At 54.2% G+C, this 18,800-nt stretch overlaps 1 pseudogene; it reads left to right on the forward strand.

Annotated features, from left to right (window-relative positions):
- The first annotated feature begins 14,229 nt into the window (after positions 1 to 14,229).
- Positions 14,230 to 18,699, forward strand: LOC100826817 (annotated as a pseudogene).
- Positions 18,700 to 18,800: the final 101 nt, after the last annotated feature.

Raw genomic sequence — 18,800 nt, forward strand, 5'->3', positions numbered from 1 at the left:
GGAGAGCTGCTAAAATCCCATTGAAGAAAAAAAAAGCGATGGTCGTGAACCGGTTTATAAGAAAAACTGGGCTACAATGATATGCACTTATCACCATGGATATCATTGAGTAAATTACAAAACCACTGCATAGGGCTTCACATTGGTACCGGTCTGGCACCGGTCTGTGTTTTTTTACTAAAAACCATTAATCCACTGATCGGCCAACGTGACGTGCCAGCGTGGCGCATCTCTCTTCTTACTCCACGTCTGTTCCCCATCTAAAAGCTGAAGGCGGCCATCGTCGTGCTACCCGATCTAGGAGCTGCAGGCCGAGCTCGCTGCCATGGCCGCGGAGAGCCGCCGAAGAGTAGCGCGACGAACAGTGGTGCGTCGCAGCGGGGGCGACCGGCGCCTCGCGCGAGCAACGTCGCGTCGGAGCGGCGGCGCGCGGGCCTGGCACGAGCCGGCCCTCCGAGCGGCGGCGGCGGTCGCGGGCGCGTGCGGAGCGACAGCAGGCGGCACAGCGATGCCTTGCGCGGCCGTGCGGAACGGCGGCAGAGGGCGCGTGCGGTGGCGACCTCACGGACGAGCGGCATCTAGCTGTGACGGGCGGCCGAGGCGAACGCGTCAGGGGCGTCGTTGCCCAGGGCGAGGAGCGTGACGGCGGCCATGGACGGGGAGAGGCGGAGGCGGACTGCCAGGCAGGAGACGGCTGGGGAGATGGAGACGGCTCTGCGATGTCTTCCCACCGGAGATGGGAACAAAGACCCCCACGCGGCGGTGTCCAGGCGACTTCTGCCATACTCCCCCTCTCCTTTCCTGCAATGCAAATTTCTGAATATCATGTGCCTCCTCCTTCCTCGCCTCCTGCGTGATGTGCCTCCTCCGCCCACGCCGGGCCTCCGCCTGAAGATGGAACAACCACAACGAGATGATGCACGGACCTTGGCCGTGCGAAGCTCGGCCAGTTTCTCGATTGCCTTCTCTGATCGTTGATTTCTTCTCACGGTTCAGAAATTTCAGTACCTCGATTGTAGCAGGAACACAAATCCCCTGTTTCTAGCCTGTAGCTCGTCAGTCAGGTGAACACCTCGTGCGGCCGGCCGGACGCAACCCCTTCTCTTGCAGCTAGCTCTCCCCTTCACACCTCCGCTCACCAGGACAGCAGCTCCTCTCCCTTCCTCGTCTCCACGCATCCCTCTCCCTTCCCTGTCCGCGGCCATGGCAGCGAGCTTGAAGAGGTCGGCCCCGTGCACGTCCAGGAGCACGTCGCAGGCGATCACGGCCATGAGGTGTCGCACTGCCGCTCCCACTTGTGCGTGTAAGGGCGCACTTGCTGCTCCTCGACGGCGGCCACGGTGGCGTTGGCGTTGGGCGGGGGGAAGAGGAGGAAGGAGAGCGAGGCGGCGTGCGTGCGATGAGGACGGAGAGAGACGGCAGATTGCCAGGTCTGGCCGGTCGACCTGTCCCGTCAATTTTGGGGTTATTCGTTGGCAGCTTAACGATTAAGCAAATCCGGTGGTATTTAGGGAAAAAAACGTAGACTAGTAGTGGGTTTTTTTAATTTAATCGATATTACCGTTAGAGTCCCGTTTATCGGAGTCCTGTTTATCGAAGTATTTAATAACAAATATAATCAGGTGAATTCAATTATGAATTGTGTCCAATATATTATTCGCAAAGAGACAGAGCGGATCTTGTTATGCAGGCATCTTATCGAACTCTACAATTCAAAAGTGAAGATGAGGTACGATAGCATGCAGCGGGAGATGCAAGGTGAAACCTACCAACTCTATTTTCCAACAAATTCGGAGCTTGCAAGAGAAAGATATCATGAATTAAAGTTGAATCTGATCCGGGTCTAAGCTGTCAAGAGACCCGAATTTATTTTAATCACTCAGGTCGCATCCGGAGTCCAAATCAAGCAAACAAGTATTTGTTGGAAAGGTAATTACAAGACATTTTCCAACGGATCCAGCCCCACAAGGAGATTCGACGCGTGTTGACCGTGGCGGACAAAACAAGCTGACGGATTTGTTTCATCTTTCCAAAGGAGTTATAATTTGTTAGGAAAGTTAGAGATAGACTTGAATTTCGCCCTCCTCCTCAAGGTGGACGAAAATACCTCTCCCTACTCCTTTATATACTCCATGTGTTCCCCTATGGAGCCTTGGGTTTTGTTTAGTTAAAAGTTAGCCATCACTACTACTTCGTGTAATCGCGTGTATCGATTAGACCACCTGCTTTACCGCTTTTGAAACCCCAACTTATCGTCTCGTTGAGACATTGGTTTGATATAGTATACTCCCAATTTCAGATTGCATCTGCTATTTTTCTTGTTCTTGTTTGTTCTTCGATTGCTTACAAGAACAAAGACCTTCATGGTCAGGTTGATCGTGCCCCCGCGTGATCAATAACCCTCTGGAGTTGGTGTATCGATTGCTAAGATGCTGCCTCCTAGGCCGTAATCGGATCGACAACGTCACCTCCTATCAAAATCGAGAGTTATCAATCTCATCGAAAGATCGGGCCACCCCCAAGCCATATCAGGTGCTATTAGAGCTTAAGGTTGCTCGATGTGATTTTTCTTGTTTATCCTTAGTTTAGATCTGTTTTTACCTATCATCCAGAAAAAGTCAATGAAAAATTTAGATTAATTACCTTTGTCCTAGAACCAATCTGAGCCTTACAATTTTCACATTAGTATTTACATTGTTGAATCTTTACTTCATTAATCGTGTCGAGTTGCTGGAGTAGATTGGTTCGTTGATCAGTTTTTTCTGCTAGATCGAACTTGTTTTTGCTTTTTCTTGTTCTTCGTGTGACGCAGATTTCCTTCATCGGTCTTCCGCCGCTTGTCGTACCAGTGGCCCACGGGGTCCCACTGATACGGGACGCGCGGGTCGCCAGTGACGAAGCCCTATCAGGACGGACTCCCGGGAAACGACGAGCCCGGTAAGCCTGCCTCGAGGAGGCGACCCCTAGTGAAGCTAAAGTTAAGGGCCGAGTACAGGATGCTCCCGGGAACCCCGGTCCCCGCCAGCCGAAGGAACGCCTCCCGGCAACTAGCAGGTGCGTTAGGCGGGAAGGTGCACCCCAGCAACCCGCGCTCAGGCATGCAGGCGGGGCCCGCAGAACAGTGAAGACAGGACAAGACGGCGGGCGCAATGCATTTAATGCAACGATAGGAGTCTTATCGGCTGGCCGAGTCTTGCTTAGCAAGTCTAGAGCGGCTACCCTGAGAACCATTTTTTCTACCGTGTACAGTGGACTGGGCCCTGCATGGCGTCCAGCACGGTTGAGTAAAATTGTATTCCATGCGGCTGGGACACACGTCTAGGGAACGTGTCACCCTGCATGCATAGACACCTGTGGTATCCCCTTGTCTATAAAAGAAGGGCCAATGCCACCGGTCAAAAGGTTGAGCTCAGTTCGAACCCAAGTGAGTAGAACATAGCACAGCGTTCACCTAAGTAGCCAACCCGGGAACTCCCCGGGTGATCTGTACGCTCTCAAACTTGTGAATACAACTCAAAGCAGGACGTAGGGTATTACACCTCCGGGTGGCCCGAACCTGGGTAAAACTCTCGTGTCAACACTTCGTGTCTATCGCCACGCCGGCGATCGCCGGAGCGATCACCTCGCCCTCCACCGAACCAAAAAGGGGGTGCTCGACATCCCCGGTGCCGGAGACCGTGCTCCGACATCTAGCGCGCCAGGTAGGGGGGCGTGCAGAGAGCTTCGGGTGACCGCCGGCGTCATCGTCGTCAACACCGGCTTCTTCACCTATCACATCTGCAATGACTAGCTCGCCATGCCGCCCAAGAAGGCAGACGAGCAACGGGCCGACTTGCGCAACACTCTCGCCATGCGCACCCGGTCCCATGACGTTGCACGCGCGTCACAAGCACAAGGGGATCAGGGGTCCCCTTCACGGCAGCAGCAGTAGTCGCAGCTGCCCCTCCACCTCCTCGGCAGATGGGGCCTGCGGCCCCCAGGGCCGGAGCCAGCCGCGCGAGTGGCCACAATGCCGCACACGCCGACCAGCGAGTCCACTCACGGGCCGAAGACGCGCAGTGGCAGCTGCGCCATGAGCACAGCGTGTCGACGCCGACGGAGTCTCGCACCACTCACCCGACGGCGTCGGGTGACAGGGCGGAGGGCAGCCGGTCGGAGAATCGGCAACGGCGCATGAAGCATGGGGTACGGAGCTCGACGCGCTCCTTGCACTCGCCGCCCAGCAGCCGCAAGGCGAGGGCGCCCCAGTTGGTTCAGGCCGGTGGCAGAACCCGGGACGCGGAGAAGCGCCTCACGTCTCGGGGCACGGAGAACACCCTCCCCCGCTGGGAGGGCAAGGAGGCGAGGATCCCGTTGGGACCTCAGATTCATCACCGACCGTTACACGGGGTGACGCGCGAGGCATCCTGAACGCCCGCCAGCAGGAAGACCTCCGCCTGCACTTGGAGCGCCGGCGCCGGCGCGAGGCAGAACGCCCGCGCCCAGAGGAGCAGGAGGATGCTCCCATGGGCGGCGAGGACGGCGGCGCCGCGTTTACTCGCGAGCTGCGCGGGTGACGTGGCCCCGCAAGTTCCGAGCGCCAACGCTCGGGAAGTACGACGGGACCGTGAACCCCAAGAATTTTCTTCTGACCTATGGTCCTCAAGTATGACTCGCGAGCATGCATGCCATTGGCGCCGACGACAAGTTCAGGGCCAACTGGTTCCCGATGGTCCTCAAAGGATCAGCGAAGACTTGGTTGCTCAACCTGCCCGCCGGGTCCATAGCCTCCTGGGCTGACCTACACGAGCAGTTCGTGAACGCGTTCCTAGGCGGCTACAAGCGCCCGGGAACCACGGCGGAACTGCACACGGTCGTGCAGAAGCCAGGGGAGACGTTGTGGGACTTCACCAACACGTTCTTCAACCTCTCCTACTCCATCCCTGAGGCGGAAGCGGCCGCCATCATCAACACGTACGCCATCAACGTCCGCGACCGGAAGATGCGTGAGAAGCTCAACACGCACCGGATCCGGACCACAAGGGATCTCTACGCTCTCGCGCACTACGCTCGCGCGCACAAGTGCGCGATGGCCGAGGAAGGGCGCTTGGCGCCCGAGCTTGCTGGCAAAGCAGCGGCAAAACCCACCAAAGGGCTTCGGGAAGAAGAGCTCCTGGAAATGCGGCGGGAAGCAAGTGCTTGCCGCGGAGCCGGGGGCTCCCCAGAGGGCCGCCAAGAAGGCAGCATCATCAGGCAGCAAGCCGGCAGCGGCCGCGCGCTGCCCCATCCACAGCAACGCCACCCACGACGCACCGGACTGCCGCACTCTCCAGACCATCAATGAGAAACGCGAGTAGTGCCCCGAGGAGCGCCGCACTGTCGGGGCTTGCTTCAACTGCGGGGACATCGGGCGCCTCTCCCGGGACTTTCCGAACAACCCCCGCGACGGAGCAGGCCGGGGCACAGCCGGCGACGACAAAGGAGAACCCACGGGGGGTCGCGGTCAGGCCCACGGCGGCAAGGACCGGCCTCCCCAGGGACGCGACAAGCCTCGCGCTGAGCAGCACGGGATGTCTACAGCGACGACGACGCCGACGAGCCCGACTTGCAGGAGCCTCGCGACGTCGCCTGCATCCACAGGGGAGCGTATGCTCTCACGTCTCACAAGCCGTGAAGTGGCTCACGCGTGAGGTCTGCGCCCTCCTCCCCAGCGTGGAGGCGCAGCAGCCGTTGAGGTGGTCGCATGTGCCGATAACCTTCTACTCGGATGATCACCCGATCCGTCCCTTGGGTTCAGGGGTGCTCCCCCTCGTAGTGTCGCCGATCATAAACAACGTGACGGTGACCAAGGTACTGGTGGAAAGCAGGGCAAGCCTCAACCTGCCGCCAAGCTGGTGGAAAAGCTTCAGCTCCCCCTAGAGCAGATGAAGCCCACCGACCCGTTTCGGGGGATCAATCCCGGAGGGGTGCAGCCCATGGGGCGAATCACGCTCCCGGTGACCTTCGGTTCCCGGGAAGCGTTCCGGACTGAGCACATCATTTTCGATGTGGCTCACACCCCGTTGCCGTACAATGGTATCATTGGTCGGCTAGCGCTGATCAAGTTCATGGTGGCAACGCATTGCGCCTACGGCGTGATGAAGATGCCGTCAACATACGGCGTTCTCTCCATCAAGTGCTACCTGAAGGACGTTGCTTGGTGCGTGGGCGAGGTCGTGAAGACCTCCGCAGTGGCGGATCCCGGCGACTACGACATTGCCGGGAGCGAGGATCCACTTGCGGGTGAACAACCCGCACAGAAGAAGGCGCGAGCCGCTCCCGGGCAGGATGCCGGGGCCCGCTCCCGCTCCAGCCCGCACGTAAGCAAGGGCACGAAGCTGAAGGAGGAGGGCACCAAGGTCAAGAAGGTGCCCCTGCATGCCGGCAACGAGGCACGCACCGTCTCCATCGGTGCGAGCCTCGGCGACAAATAGGAAAGCGCCCTCGTCGCCTTCCTCCAGGAGAACTCTGACGTGTTCGCTTGGGAGCCGTCAGATCTTCCCGGAGTCCCTAGGGAGGTGATCGAGCATCGGCTGGCGGTGCGGCCGGACGCGCGGCCCGTCAAGCAGAAGGTTCGCCGGCAAGCACAAGAACGCAAGGACTTCATCCAGCTGGCAGTGCAAAAATTGGAGTCCAAGTTCAAAGGACTTCGATTTGAGCACGTAAAGCGCAAGGACAACTTTGTTGCGGATGAACTGTCCAAGTGGGCAGCGGAACGCAGCAAGCTGCCTCCTGGGGTGTTCGTGCAGAGGCAGTCGAAGCCCTCTGTCGACCCCAAGGCAGTTGCCGGGGAAGCCCCTCCGGCAACTCAAGGTGACTCTGCAGCTGCAGGGGACTATGCCGGCAAATTGGTGGCATATACTAGCCGGGAGCCACCACCCTGGGGGGGCGGATATTATTCGCTACCTCAAGGACAGGACTCTCCTAGAGGAAGACGTTGCCGCGGAGCGAGTAGCCCGGCAAGCTAAAATGTACGTCCTGGTGGACGAAGAACTCTACCGGAGGCATCCTAACGGAGTCATGCTCCTCTGCGTGCCCCAGGAGGAAGGGCGCGCGTTGCTGGAAAATATACATCGAGGCACATGCTCACACCATGTGGCCTCCAGGGCACTAGCTGGGAAAGCGTTCCGGCACGGCTTCTACTCGCCGACAGCACTAGCCGATGCCGAACAATTAGTCAAGACCTGTGAAGCATGCCAGTTTCACGCCAAAAAGAGCAACCAACCAGCGCAAGCCCTGCAAGTCATCCCGTCCTCATGGCCGTTCGCGGTCATGGGGCTGGACATCGTCGGCAAAATACCGAGAGCAGTTGGCGGCTACGAGTACCTACTTGTGACCATCGACAAGTTCTCGAAGTGGGTCGAGGTGGAGCCTGTCCGAGCCGTCACGGCGCAGGCAGCCATCAAGTTCTTCAAGGGCATTGTGTGCCGGTTTTGTGTGCCTAACGGCATCATCACCAACAACGGCACGCAATTCACTAGCGCAGTGTTCCGAGCTTACTGCGAAGACATGGGCACTCAGATTCACTTTGCCTCTCTTGCTCATCCGAGGAGCAATGGGCAAGTTGAGCGAGCCAACGCAGAGGTTCAGCGGGGGCTCAAGACGAGAACCTTTGACAAGCTCAAAGGCCACGGGAAACACTAGGTTGAAGAACTCCAACCCGTGCTGTGGTCACTGCGGACAACGCTGAGTCGGGCGACGGGTCAAACTCCGTTTGCCTCGTCTACGGGGCAGAATCTCTGCTGCCCCTCGAGCTCAAGTATGGGTCACCTCGGGTATGCGTGTACGGCGATAAGAGCCAACACACGCAGAGGATTGATGACCTTACATTCATCGAGGAGATTCGATGCCGCGCTGCTGCACGAGCTGCAAGCTACCAGCAGAGACTCTGTCGTTATCACGACAGGAGAGTCCGTCCTCGGGGGCTCGAGGTTGGAGACCTCGTCCTGTGCCGGATATAAGGAACGAAGGCCGGGAACAAGTTGACTCCAATCTGGGAAGGCCCTTTCCGGGTAGTGCAGGTGACCCGACCGGGGGCTGTCCGGCTGGAAACCGAAGAAGGCTTGCCGGTGCCCAATAGTTAGAACATTGAGCACCTACCCAAGTTCTACCCGTGAAACGGTGGCGCCATACCCACGGGTGACGCTACGGCAGCGTGCCTCTTTAAGCTAGTGTAGCCGGGCAAGGCCCGATTGTAATCCGCTAGCACATAGTTGAATTGGTAAATATTGTGCTTTGCTGTCTGTGAATGCTTCTGTCTCCTGCTCCAGGTGCACAGAATTGTCTCATCATCCTTGGCTGTGAGCAGGGGGCTGCCGGAACCCCGAAAACCAAGCTCGTTGCCGGGACGCCCCGAAACGAGGCCTAGCAGTTGCCGAACCAGTCCGCAACGTGCTACGTGCCAGAGAGGCACCGTGGAAATGTAGAGATACTCACACCCAGGTCTGAGGTCGACTCTTCTGTGCCCGGGGGCTGGGAGGCAGGAGGGTATCCAGTTTATATTGTTTTTCGTACATTTCGAATTTTTTGCTATGTACCTTGGGCACTACAGGAATCTGACATGTAGGATAGGGATGAGGCGAAGGCACACTGTGACGCTCGTGAGGCGGTCACGGGTGTCGTCGTCTTGCGAGTAAGTTGTACATATATGGCAATTACTTCGAGGGTTCATGCAGGAAACTGAGACAGGGCCAGTGCCTCCACGCGGTGACTGGTGGTCCCGAGCATGTGGAGGCAAGAGCAGCGCTTTGGCTATTTAAGGAGACCAGGGCAAGTGCAACGTCAGCAACGGGCAAGAAAACAAGAGATGTCGAGGAGAGGCGATGGTGGTGCATCCCTCTGCGCTTGTCGCTGAGGGTGTTCTCACCATCGTGGCCCTGCCACATCTCTTATGGAGTGACACCAGAAATGGCGATGCAGTGGGCGAGGGGCGTCGCGAAGGCGTTGTGGTGGTGCATGCCTCCGCGCATGTCGCTGGAGGGTGCACTGCGACAGCGTCCTTGCCACTGCTCTCAGCAAGGTGCTACAAGTCCAAAGGGAACGGGAAGCTAAGTATCTCATTTTGGGTCCTTCGTTTTCCCCCTTTAATAACGCTGGCTTGCTGAGGTAAGCTCGGTCCCCGTGTAGCCGGAGCATAGGAAGGACGCTTGCGGGGTGAGGACGCCCCCCCGTACGTGGCTCATGGGTCCGTCCCAGAGGCGTGCGCGCTGCGGTAGTTAACTCGTAGGCGGAGTGACTAGATGCTACTGTTTGGTCCTAGGTCGGCACCGCGGGTCCGTCCCGGGTCCCTAGTCTGGCGAGTCCCCGGGTATGCAAGGCTAAAACACGAGAAAGACAGAGCCCCTCCCGGCAAGCTAGTCTTAGGCAGAGAAGCAAGTAAAAGTAGCATTGGATATATATTAAAGCTTGGGCAAAACAAGTTGACGAGTATCACTAATAATGACAAGGGAAAGCTAACATAAAAAGTTCTAAGGTGCCACGCGCCACTTGCAGGGAAATAAAAAAAACAGAGAAGGAAGGGAACTACGCGGGAGGAGCTCCCGGGGCGGCTGTGTCGGTGTCAGGGGCATCCTCAGCATCGGGGGCTTCTCCGGCAACCTCCTCAGCATCGGCTTCGTCTTCGTCGACCTTGCCCTGCATTCGCACCACCATCTCGTCCACGACGCCCTGCACCGCCTCCCGGTGGATCTCGGCCTCTTCCTCGTCCGACCAGGCGTCGAAGACCGACTCGAACGGGAAGTCGGGGTGGGCGGAGTGGACCCGGGTGAGAATCTGCCCGGCGACCTGCTCGGCCGCGAGGCCGACTTGCCGGTCCCCGAAGGCCATGACACAGCTTTGTAGGCCGCTTAGCCGACCGACGAAGTCTGCGAAGAACGAAGTGAAGCTCCACATGTCTGCCCCATCGAAGGAAGCCACAGGGATGTCGAACCCCTGCAGCGCATCCACCGCCGAGTCGGCCAGCTTCTTCAGCCTGGCCACCTCCCCTGTCCTGCGGGCCCGCAGATCTGTGCACGCACCGCGAGCCTCCTGGGCCTGCAGCTTGTGCTCGCGGCACTCGGACTTCAGCCTACCGATCTCCGACGCTTTCTTGGTGTTGTCGTCGTCGATCAGCTGGAATTCCTGCCGCACCATGTCGACCTCGCCCTGAAGGCACAAGCGGGCATCTTGGGCGGCCTTGCACTGCCCCGCAAGCTCGCGCTCCCGGGAGCGGGCCTGGTCCTGCCGCTCCTTCTCCCGGCGCGCTAAGGCTTCGGCTGCTGTTGCGGCTGCCGCCTCCAGCTCTCCGACCTCGCGGCAGAGGCGCTGGATCTCCAGGGAGTAGCCGGACAGTAAGTCCATCTTCTCCCGGAGACGCCCTTGGAACGAGTCCAGAGCCGTCAGGTGCTCCTCCTCGCTCTTGGCGTGTGTGGCCTTCACCAGCTTGAGCTCTTGCTGGAGATCCCACAGCTGCGGGAGGACCTGCGCCTCCGGCACCCCTTGCACAGCAGGCGTTGCCCCGGCTTGCCGCGCCTGTTGAAGCTCCTCCCAGAGCCGCTGCTACTCGGTGCGCTGCTCCTCCGCCTCCCGTCACGCTGCGCCCAGTTCCGCCACTACGCGGGCATGGTGCTGCTGCGCGTCGTTGAAGAAATCAACGAACATACGTTGCTGCTGCAGGATGTTGTCGGTCACTTGGTGTCCTTGTTAGAACACGCTGGGGTTGAAGGTGATCCGACCCTAAGTCCGCCCGGTGAGCTCCCCTGCTCCCAGGCTGAAGGCGCCTCCGGCGGCGGAGGAGGACCCCGCCGCGACCGTCTGCGACCGCGAGGGCGTGTCGGGATTTGATGGCGCGCCCCCGGCATGGCCGAGCCCCGCTGCTCCCTGCTCGTCCGAAGGGCGAGCTGGGGGCTCGGGGGCTTTTCCAGGGCACCACCGCCCGCCCCGGCTGGCGGAGGATGCTCTGTGTCGCCCGCCTCAGATGGGGATTTGCGCGAACATATAAAGGAATTGTTCAAACTTGCACGTACCTGCCGCCGGGCCGGTGCCCTCCGAGCTCGAATCAGGGGCCGCTGCCACCGTCGCGACCGCTGCGTCAGCAGTGTCTTGGTCGCCGCCGCCTGATGCCGGGCGAGGCTTCTTGGTTGGGGCTGCTGGCGACACGCTGGCCTGCCTCCTCTTCCTCGACGAACTGGAAAACACAAAAATAGATTAGTCTGGACAACATTGGACTTACACCGCCGGCTTGAGCTTGAGCACCCTGTCCGCCAGGATGCTCCTCGCCAGAGGGCTGCTTCGTGCTGGGGGAACTGTCGGAGTTGCCGGGGTGGTCGGGGCGGCTGCTGCAGCCGCGCCACTGCCGCCGGAGGCCCCAGCCCCCGCTTCACCGTGAGGCTCCTGGAGCTGCGGGCTGGCCTCCCGCCTGCCCGCCCGCTTCGCCGCGGACCGCCTCACCAGGGGGACATCATCTTCCTCGTCATCCACCTCTGGCACAACTTCGCCGGCTGTTGGGGGAACGTCGTCGTCGCTGAGGTCTCCTTCGACGCCCAGCGAGGAGTCGTCGGAGTCCGAACCCTCTGCCTTGGCGGAGGCCTGGCCTTGGCCCCCTTTCCCAGAGTCGGCCGTCGGCTCCTTGCCCTTCCGGGACCTGGGCTGCGGGGGTGAGGGTTACGCCGAGGGGTCCTCCACAATCCCCCATTCGCCGCAGAGTGGGAGATCCCGGGCTCCCGGGTTCGGGATCCTGGCATGGAGCGAGTGCGCTCTAGGCCAGCCGGTAAGGTTCGTCCTCGCCGGTGATACCCTTCACCCAGAACTGCACTTCCTCCGGGAGGAGGTCCGTGCGCTGCAGCCGGGTCCGATCACCGGCCCCGGTGTACATCCACACCGGATGCGAGCGCCGCTGCAGGGGGGCCACGTGCCTCCCGATGAAGGGGCGCGCCATATCCGTGTCCGTGAGCACAGCCTCACGAAGCGCCTTCAACTTCGCATAGATTGGGGCCAGCTCCTCGTCCTTCTGGTCGCGGAGCGTCCAGTCGTCAGAGCCCTTCGGAGGCCCGAGGGGCTCCTCGTGGAACTCCTGGAGCTCGTCGGTGCGCACCCAGCACCAGTCGCGGCGCCACTCATGCTCGATCTTCTTCTTCCCCAGCTCAATGAATTTCGATTTGATCCTGTTGCGGAATCATAACACTACCCCCGAGGACAGGGGAGCCTTCTTCTCCACCCTCGGGTAGTAGTAGTGGCGGAATAGCACCACCGACGGCATCACCCCCACGAACGCTTCACAGAGGTGTTGTAAAACAGCCAATGTGAAGAAGGACGTGGGGTGAAGCTGCGCCATGATAAGCCCGTAGGTCTCCATGATGGCTGAAAGGAAGTAGGAGTGCGGCGGCATGAACCCGGTAAGGATGAACCTCCCGAAGATCCAGAAGTAGTGCCCGTCGCGCTCCGCTCCGACGGGAAGGACCCGCGTCGGCCCGTGCTCATTGTGCTTGGTGGACAGCGCCAAGTCCAGCTTGTCGACCCCCTCGCTGTTGTACCCGGGGGGGGGGGGGAGAAGGCAAATTTAGCCCTCATTTCCTCCTCCTTCCGGGCGCTGTCCGATAGCTCCTTCTTGTCGGCCTTATCCCCTTTGTTGGTGCTCCCCTTGGGACAGTTCTGGCCCTTGGAAGATATCGGCGGAGGTGGAGAGGTGGAGAGGTTGGAGTTGGGGAGCGGGGAGCTTGGGAGGAGGTGATGGCAGGAGCGAGAGACAATGGGGAGTGCCCCGCCGCCGGCCTTGGGTATTTATCGGGGCTGGCGGACTGCAACCGACACCCCCACGATCGGCAATAAAGAGCCCTAAAGAATCGGAGATTAAGAGGGGGGTGCGCGACGTGGCCTTAACTCTCTGGTGATTAAGGGGGATAAGGCACGAAATCGTGCGCCCGACCATTTCGCTCGGAGAAGTGAAACTATAAATGCGACCCACGAGGCCGGGTACCAGGGGGTTTCCCCCTTGGGACCCACGCGTTGAATAGGGCGTAGCCCGGCAACCGACCGAGGATAGCACTTCCTGGAAGCTTCAAGGCTGCCGGTCCACGCCCGGGGGCTACTGTCGTACAAGTGGCCCACGGGGTCCACTGATACGGGATGCGCGAGTCGCCAGTGACGAAGCCCTATCAGGAAGGACTCCCGGGAAGCGACGAGCCCGGAAAGCCTGCCTCGAGGAGACGACCCCTAGTGAAGCTAAAGTTAAGGGCCGAGTACAAGATGCTCCCGGGAACCCCGGTCCCGGGAAGCCGAAGGAACGCCTCCCGGCAACTAGCAGGTGCGTTAGGCGGGAAGGTGCACCCCAACAACCCGCGCTCGGGCATGCAGGCGGGGCCCGCAGAACAGTGAAGACAGGACAAGACGGCGGGCGCGGTGCATTTAATGCACCGATAGGAGTATTATCGGCTGGCCGAGTCTTCCTTAGCAAATCTAGAGCGGCTACCCTGAGAACCATTTTTTCTACCGTGTATAGTGGATTGGGCGCTGCATGGCGTCCAGCACGGATGAGTAAAATTGTATTCCATGCGGCCGTGACACGCGTCTAAGGAACGTGTCACCCTGCATGCATAGACACCTGTGGTATCCCCTTGTCTATAAAAGGAGGGCCAATGCCACCGGTCAAAAGGTTGAGCTCAGTTCGAACCCGAGTGAGTAGAACATAGCACGGCGTTCACCTAAGTAGCCAACCCAGGAACTCCTCGGGTGATCTGTACGCTCTCAAACTTGTGAATACAACTCAAAGCAGGACGTAGGGTATTACACCTCCGGGTGGCCCGAACCTAGGTAAAACTCTCGTGTCAACACTTCGTGTCTATCGCCACGCCGGCGATCGCCGGAGCGATCACCTCGCCCTCCACCGAACCCAAAAAGGGGTGCTCGGCATCCCCGATGCCGAAGACCATGCTCCGACACCGCCAATCTCTCTGCGACACCAACACCACGCCTTCAATCCTTCGCTGCCACCATCATATCTTCGCTTTCATCAGTTTCTATTCGGATCACAATTTCCGTCCGCGCCGCTTTGTAGTCCGAGTCCAATTGAAAGTGTTTTTGGAAGGTGTTTCAGAATAAGGAAGGAAATCTAATTTTGTTTAGAGATGAACTTGTTCGGGAAGTTGTGAAAAACGGAAAGATAAAAAAAAACGAAAGAAAAGATAACGAAAAAAAAAAAGTGAGAGAAAGAATCAATTTCGGATCAACGTTGAAGAAGGCAGAGCTGGCCCTCCCTGATGACCGGAACAAGAGGAGATCGTCTTGACAGGTCGTGTGCCGGTGAGCTCTCGCTTCTCGACATTGCACCCTTGATTGAGCCCAAGCCAATCCCACTGCAACAGGCCAACCACCGCCGTCGTACAAGGTCTCATACGACAACACCATCAAGGACACGACATCAAAGATGCCGCCGCTGCCCAGTCCCGAGGACCGAAATTGAGATTTCGCTAGTAGACCTTGACCACGAAATCTTGTCTCAAATTCGTTTCCATTCTGAAGATCAAGCTGTCGGATGATCGAGTTGGGCGGACCTCCGCCCCTGCCCCGCCAGCCGCGGCCGGCCTTCCGAAGGTGACGCCTCCCCCCGGTTCCCCTCCCCTCCAGACCGCGGCCACCAGCCGCCACCGGTCCCCGCAGCCCTCCACCGGCCGCCGCCCTCCAAGCAAGGTAATAATTGGATCATTTTGTTTGCTGTAAAAATGTGCATGCCCATGTGTATGTTGTATAAAAATGCAGATGTCTAAGCAAAAATGTGGTGACTCTGAGGAATTTACAGTCATAGGGAAATTCGGTTTTTTATACTTTGGTATCTTGCCTAGAGTTATAGGTTATCGACATAGTGTTCTGATGGACTATATATCTTTTCTTAGTCACATTGAACTGGCGTATGCTTATACTAGGTAATATATTATGAATCAGTGCCATGGATATCTATGTATACAAGAGAGGTTCTGGTAAAATTTCTAATAAGTTCCAGACTTTAAGTGTAGTGTGGTAACATTTCATGCCAGGTCGATACCTCAGGTGTTACAGCTGGACTACAACTTTGCTGCAGGACCTCATACAGTTTTTCCCTCAAATGCCTCTCTCGTTTGCGTTCTCGACCACGCCTTGCTCACGCGTGCTTGGTGTACTCAGAGATGGCGGATGAGTCATTTTTTAATAGGATGGTTTCTCAGCTTCGGTAGACATCCAAGTGAGGAAACCCTCCACAACCTCCTATGTTTCAGCTCTATTTTTCATCTGTTGTCTGAATTTTGAGATTTCGCTTGAGATGATTTGACCTTTTTCTTTAGGGAAATAGCATGCTTGCATAGACTGAGAATAGAAAAAGTTAAATCATCACTTATCTCATTTATCCACATTTTGGAACTGATCTACAGTTTGTCTCTTTATCCCTTGCTAATAAGCCACTTATTCGAGTGCAAGGGAGCATACATGGGGTACAGAAGAGTGCAAAACTAATAGTCACATCCTAGTTGTAATGTATTTATGGAAAAATTGAACATACCATCTTGCTCGTATGTGATAGCTTGTGACATTTAGCCGTTCTCAAGTCATTCCCAGTCATTCTCTTGTGTATGATTAATTTATTACTGATAAAGAGAGCCTGGGATCAATCCTATTACTAGCACATAGAATGTACATAATATCTCTGAATGTGCAGGGGTATGTAATTGATGTGTACAAACTCATTACCATCTCTGTATATCGAATTCTCTTTTTGTAAAGTGATGTGCACAATCCTGTTAACTAAACTTTCTCTTGAAACTTTATTTTCTAGTGCACTCAAGTAATTTCTGTTTAGGAATTGCATCGCTCTAAAAATATTATAAAACCTGCAAGCCACTGCTTGCACTCACTCTAGAAATCATCATTTGCACCACTCTGCTGCATTAATTGTATACATTCTCCTCGGAATTAAATTTATCTTCCTTTCTTACGTGTATTGCTATTTTATTATGTTTTCTTAATCGCAGGTACTACACTGGATATCCCAAGGATCTAGGGCCATCCAGAATTATACCATTCACGTCAGAGCGCCAATTTGTGCAGCTATTACATGAAGGACAGCCTGTGGTTGTGGCCTTCACTATTAAGTATATTTAATCTCCTATTTTTGTTTAGAAATACAAGTATAGCCCCATGTCAAAATCTTTGTGCATTGTGACACCAGTAATGAAATTGGTTTTGTAGGTGCACTTATACACAGCATCTTGACAAAGTACCGGAGGAAGCTGCTGCTACATTTTATCCTCATATAAAGTTTGTTCGAGTAAGCTAATACATTTATATGTGTGCAAAACATATGCCTTGAAAGCATTGTCACATCACGGATCACTTATAAGATGACGATTTATTTTGAAAATTTAACTCACTCTGTATTTTATAATTACCATGCTCAGTATTATGGAACGGTGTAAAAGTAGTCTTGTTGTCTTCACTGCATTTTAAAACTTAAAAACCCAAGGTTGGCCCTATCTGATTTATTTTTTGGAGACTTAATATACCATTACCTTTGGCGGAGGTCAAAGCACTTGATCTAATGCATTAGTAAGTGCATGGATATTCTTCCATTAAGCTTCAGTTATACTTATGGAAGCTCAATATTTTCTTTGTTCTGCGAGCATCTCTTGATATGTCTTTCTAGGCTTTTCTTTTACCTGCAAGGCAAGCAGTTATACAGAAAGCTGAGATGTGTACATGGCTTATAATTCTATTGATACTTGTATATACTATGATGTATAGAAATACGATCAGTTAATCATAGGACACAGTCTAATTGCATGCCTATCAAATCAGTCTGTGACTTGTGGTTTCCTTTTCCTTTGGATGCTTTTAATGGCAATGCCATAACGCTTACACTTTTGTGGCTTCTTATTTCCCATCTATGGGAATTGCACAACTGCTCTCACTTGTTTTGCTTTAGTCCCAAACTAAGTTATTGATTACTTTTCTTGTATGCTGTCAGGTGGAATGCCCAAAGTATCCTGGATTTTGCCTCACAAGGCAAAAGACTGAGTATCCATTTCTTGAAGTATTTTACAACCCAGAACAGGTCGTTTACTTCACATATATTAGTTGACACCATGTTTTGTTTCCAAGCGTTATGCAGTTATCACCTGTCATCTGGTTGTCTATTTCATTTATATCCTCTGTTTTGGTGTAACTGTTACTCGTCCTGATTGGCATGACTGGTTATGTTAAAATTGGAGGGCAACCTCTAGTGAACTTGGTGCTTGCTACTTCTAATATGTTGCGATTAACATGTTTGTCGGAAATCTTGATTTTTGATCTTATATTATCCTTTAATTTTTTTTGTCTAGAGAATGAAAAGTTTCTAAATCCTTGTACGTGTCAATGGCTGGAGAATCCCAAAAGGATCAAACTTCTTCATGCGTGTTTATCTTAGCAATTTGGAAGTCAGCTGCCCTAGCTTGAGGGAAAGTTTGACTGTTTGAGAACAATTTCTTTAAAGGTTCTTTCCAGATATTCCAAAGATTGAAAAACACAAATTTCATTGAGGGTCCGATTTGCAACCATCATTACTTCACTGCACTACCCTAGTTCCAGGGATAGCACTATAGCAGAGAAGCACTAGTCCTTTTTTGGAGAATAAAGCAAGTTTTCATGAAATGTGTATTCTAGGGCTCGCCTTAGTTTTGTTGCATTCATTTTCAGATCAGGGATTAATGTTTCCATTTTGGAAATTTCAATGGAGTTTAAGCATGACCTAACCCATTGGCATGCCATATTTTTTTTAAATCGACCTGCTATGCTAACTCGCTTCTAATCATTGCTTGCTTAGCTGTGTTTACTACAATGTGTTTTTATTGTTTCACGCATATGCATCACATATTATTTGGTATATCTCTGCAGCATTTCCCCACAATGAATTAGGCTTATTTTTTGTTCTTTGTATTTACTTACGCATCATATTAGAAGCACCTACGCGTCGATGCACTTTACTGTCCTCTTGTCTTTGTAACAACAATGCTCTGTATTTTCTCAGGCTGCTAACCCCAGGAAAGGTAGTAGATCCGAACATCACAAAATATTCTGCAAAAGTTTTACCTGTAAGCAATATTCTGAAATATTTGTTGGTCTTTCCAAAAAATTTATGCAATGAGCTGTTTGCGTTGCTGTTTCCACAAAGAATACAATACTCATTTACTTGCCAATCTAATGTTTTATAGAGTTTCCAGGTTGAGCTGATGTCACAATATTTCCTTCTACGTAGTTCAACTACGATCGGAGTGTGTATGGGTTTCGAGAATATTTTAAGAAGAATGGGTTCAAGCATGCTGAAATAAACTAGGTCTATCGTCAAGAAGCCCTGCAGAGTTAACCGGACCAACTGGTCTGAGTTAAATAAGAATCTTCAACTTTTTTTTCCGGGTGAGAACCTTCAGCTTGTACTAACTTTCCATGTTCAAACATATCTGAATTGCACATGTGGAAAATTATATTCCCTCCGTTTCATATTAAGTGACTCAAATTTGTCTAAATATGAATGTATTAATACACTAAAATACGTCTATATACATGTAATATTTCGGTAGTTAATATGGGACGGAGGAAGTATATGAAAGGGAATAGGTGGAAAAATTGTTGTTTCATTTTCTTTTTTCGTATTTTTCACTCTGTGTTTAGATTTGACTGAAACTGATGAAAAGTTCCATGTGATCTTTTGCAATACCAAAAGATAGATATTGTGTCTATGCACATAATTTTTAGAAAATGAGCATTCATTCAGATTCGAAATAGGCTGAGAGTTGAGCATACCA

This window comes from Brachypodium distachyon, chromosome 1, assembly GCF_000005505.3.
Source record: "Brachypodium distachyon strain Bd21 chromosome 1, Brachypodium_distachyon_v3.0, whole genome shotgun sequence".
In the NCBI taxonomy this organism is placed as follows: Eukaryota; Viridiplantae; Streptophyta; class Magnoliopsida; order Poales; family Poaceae; genus Brachypodium; species Brachypodium distachyon.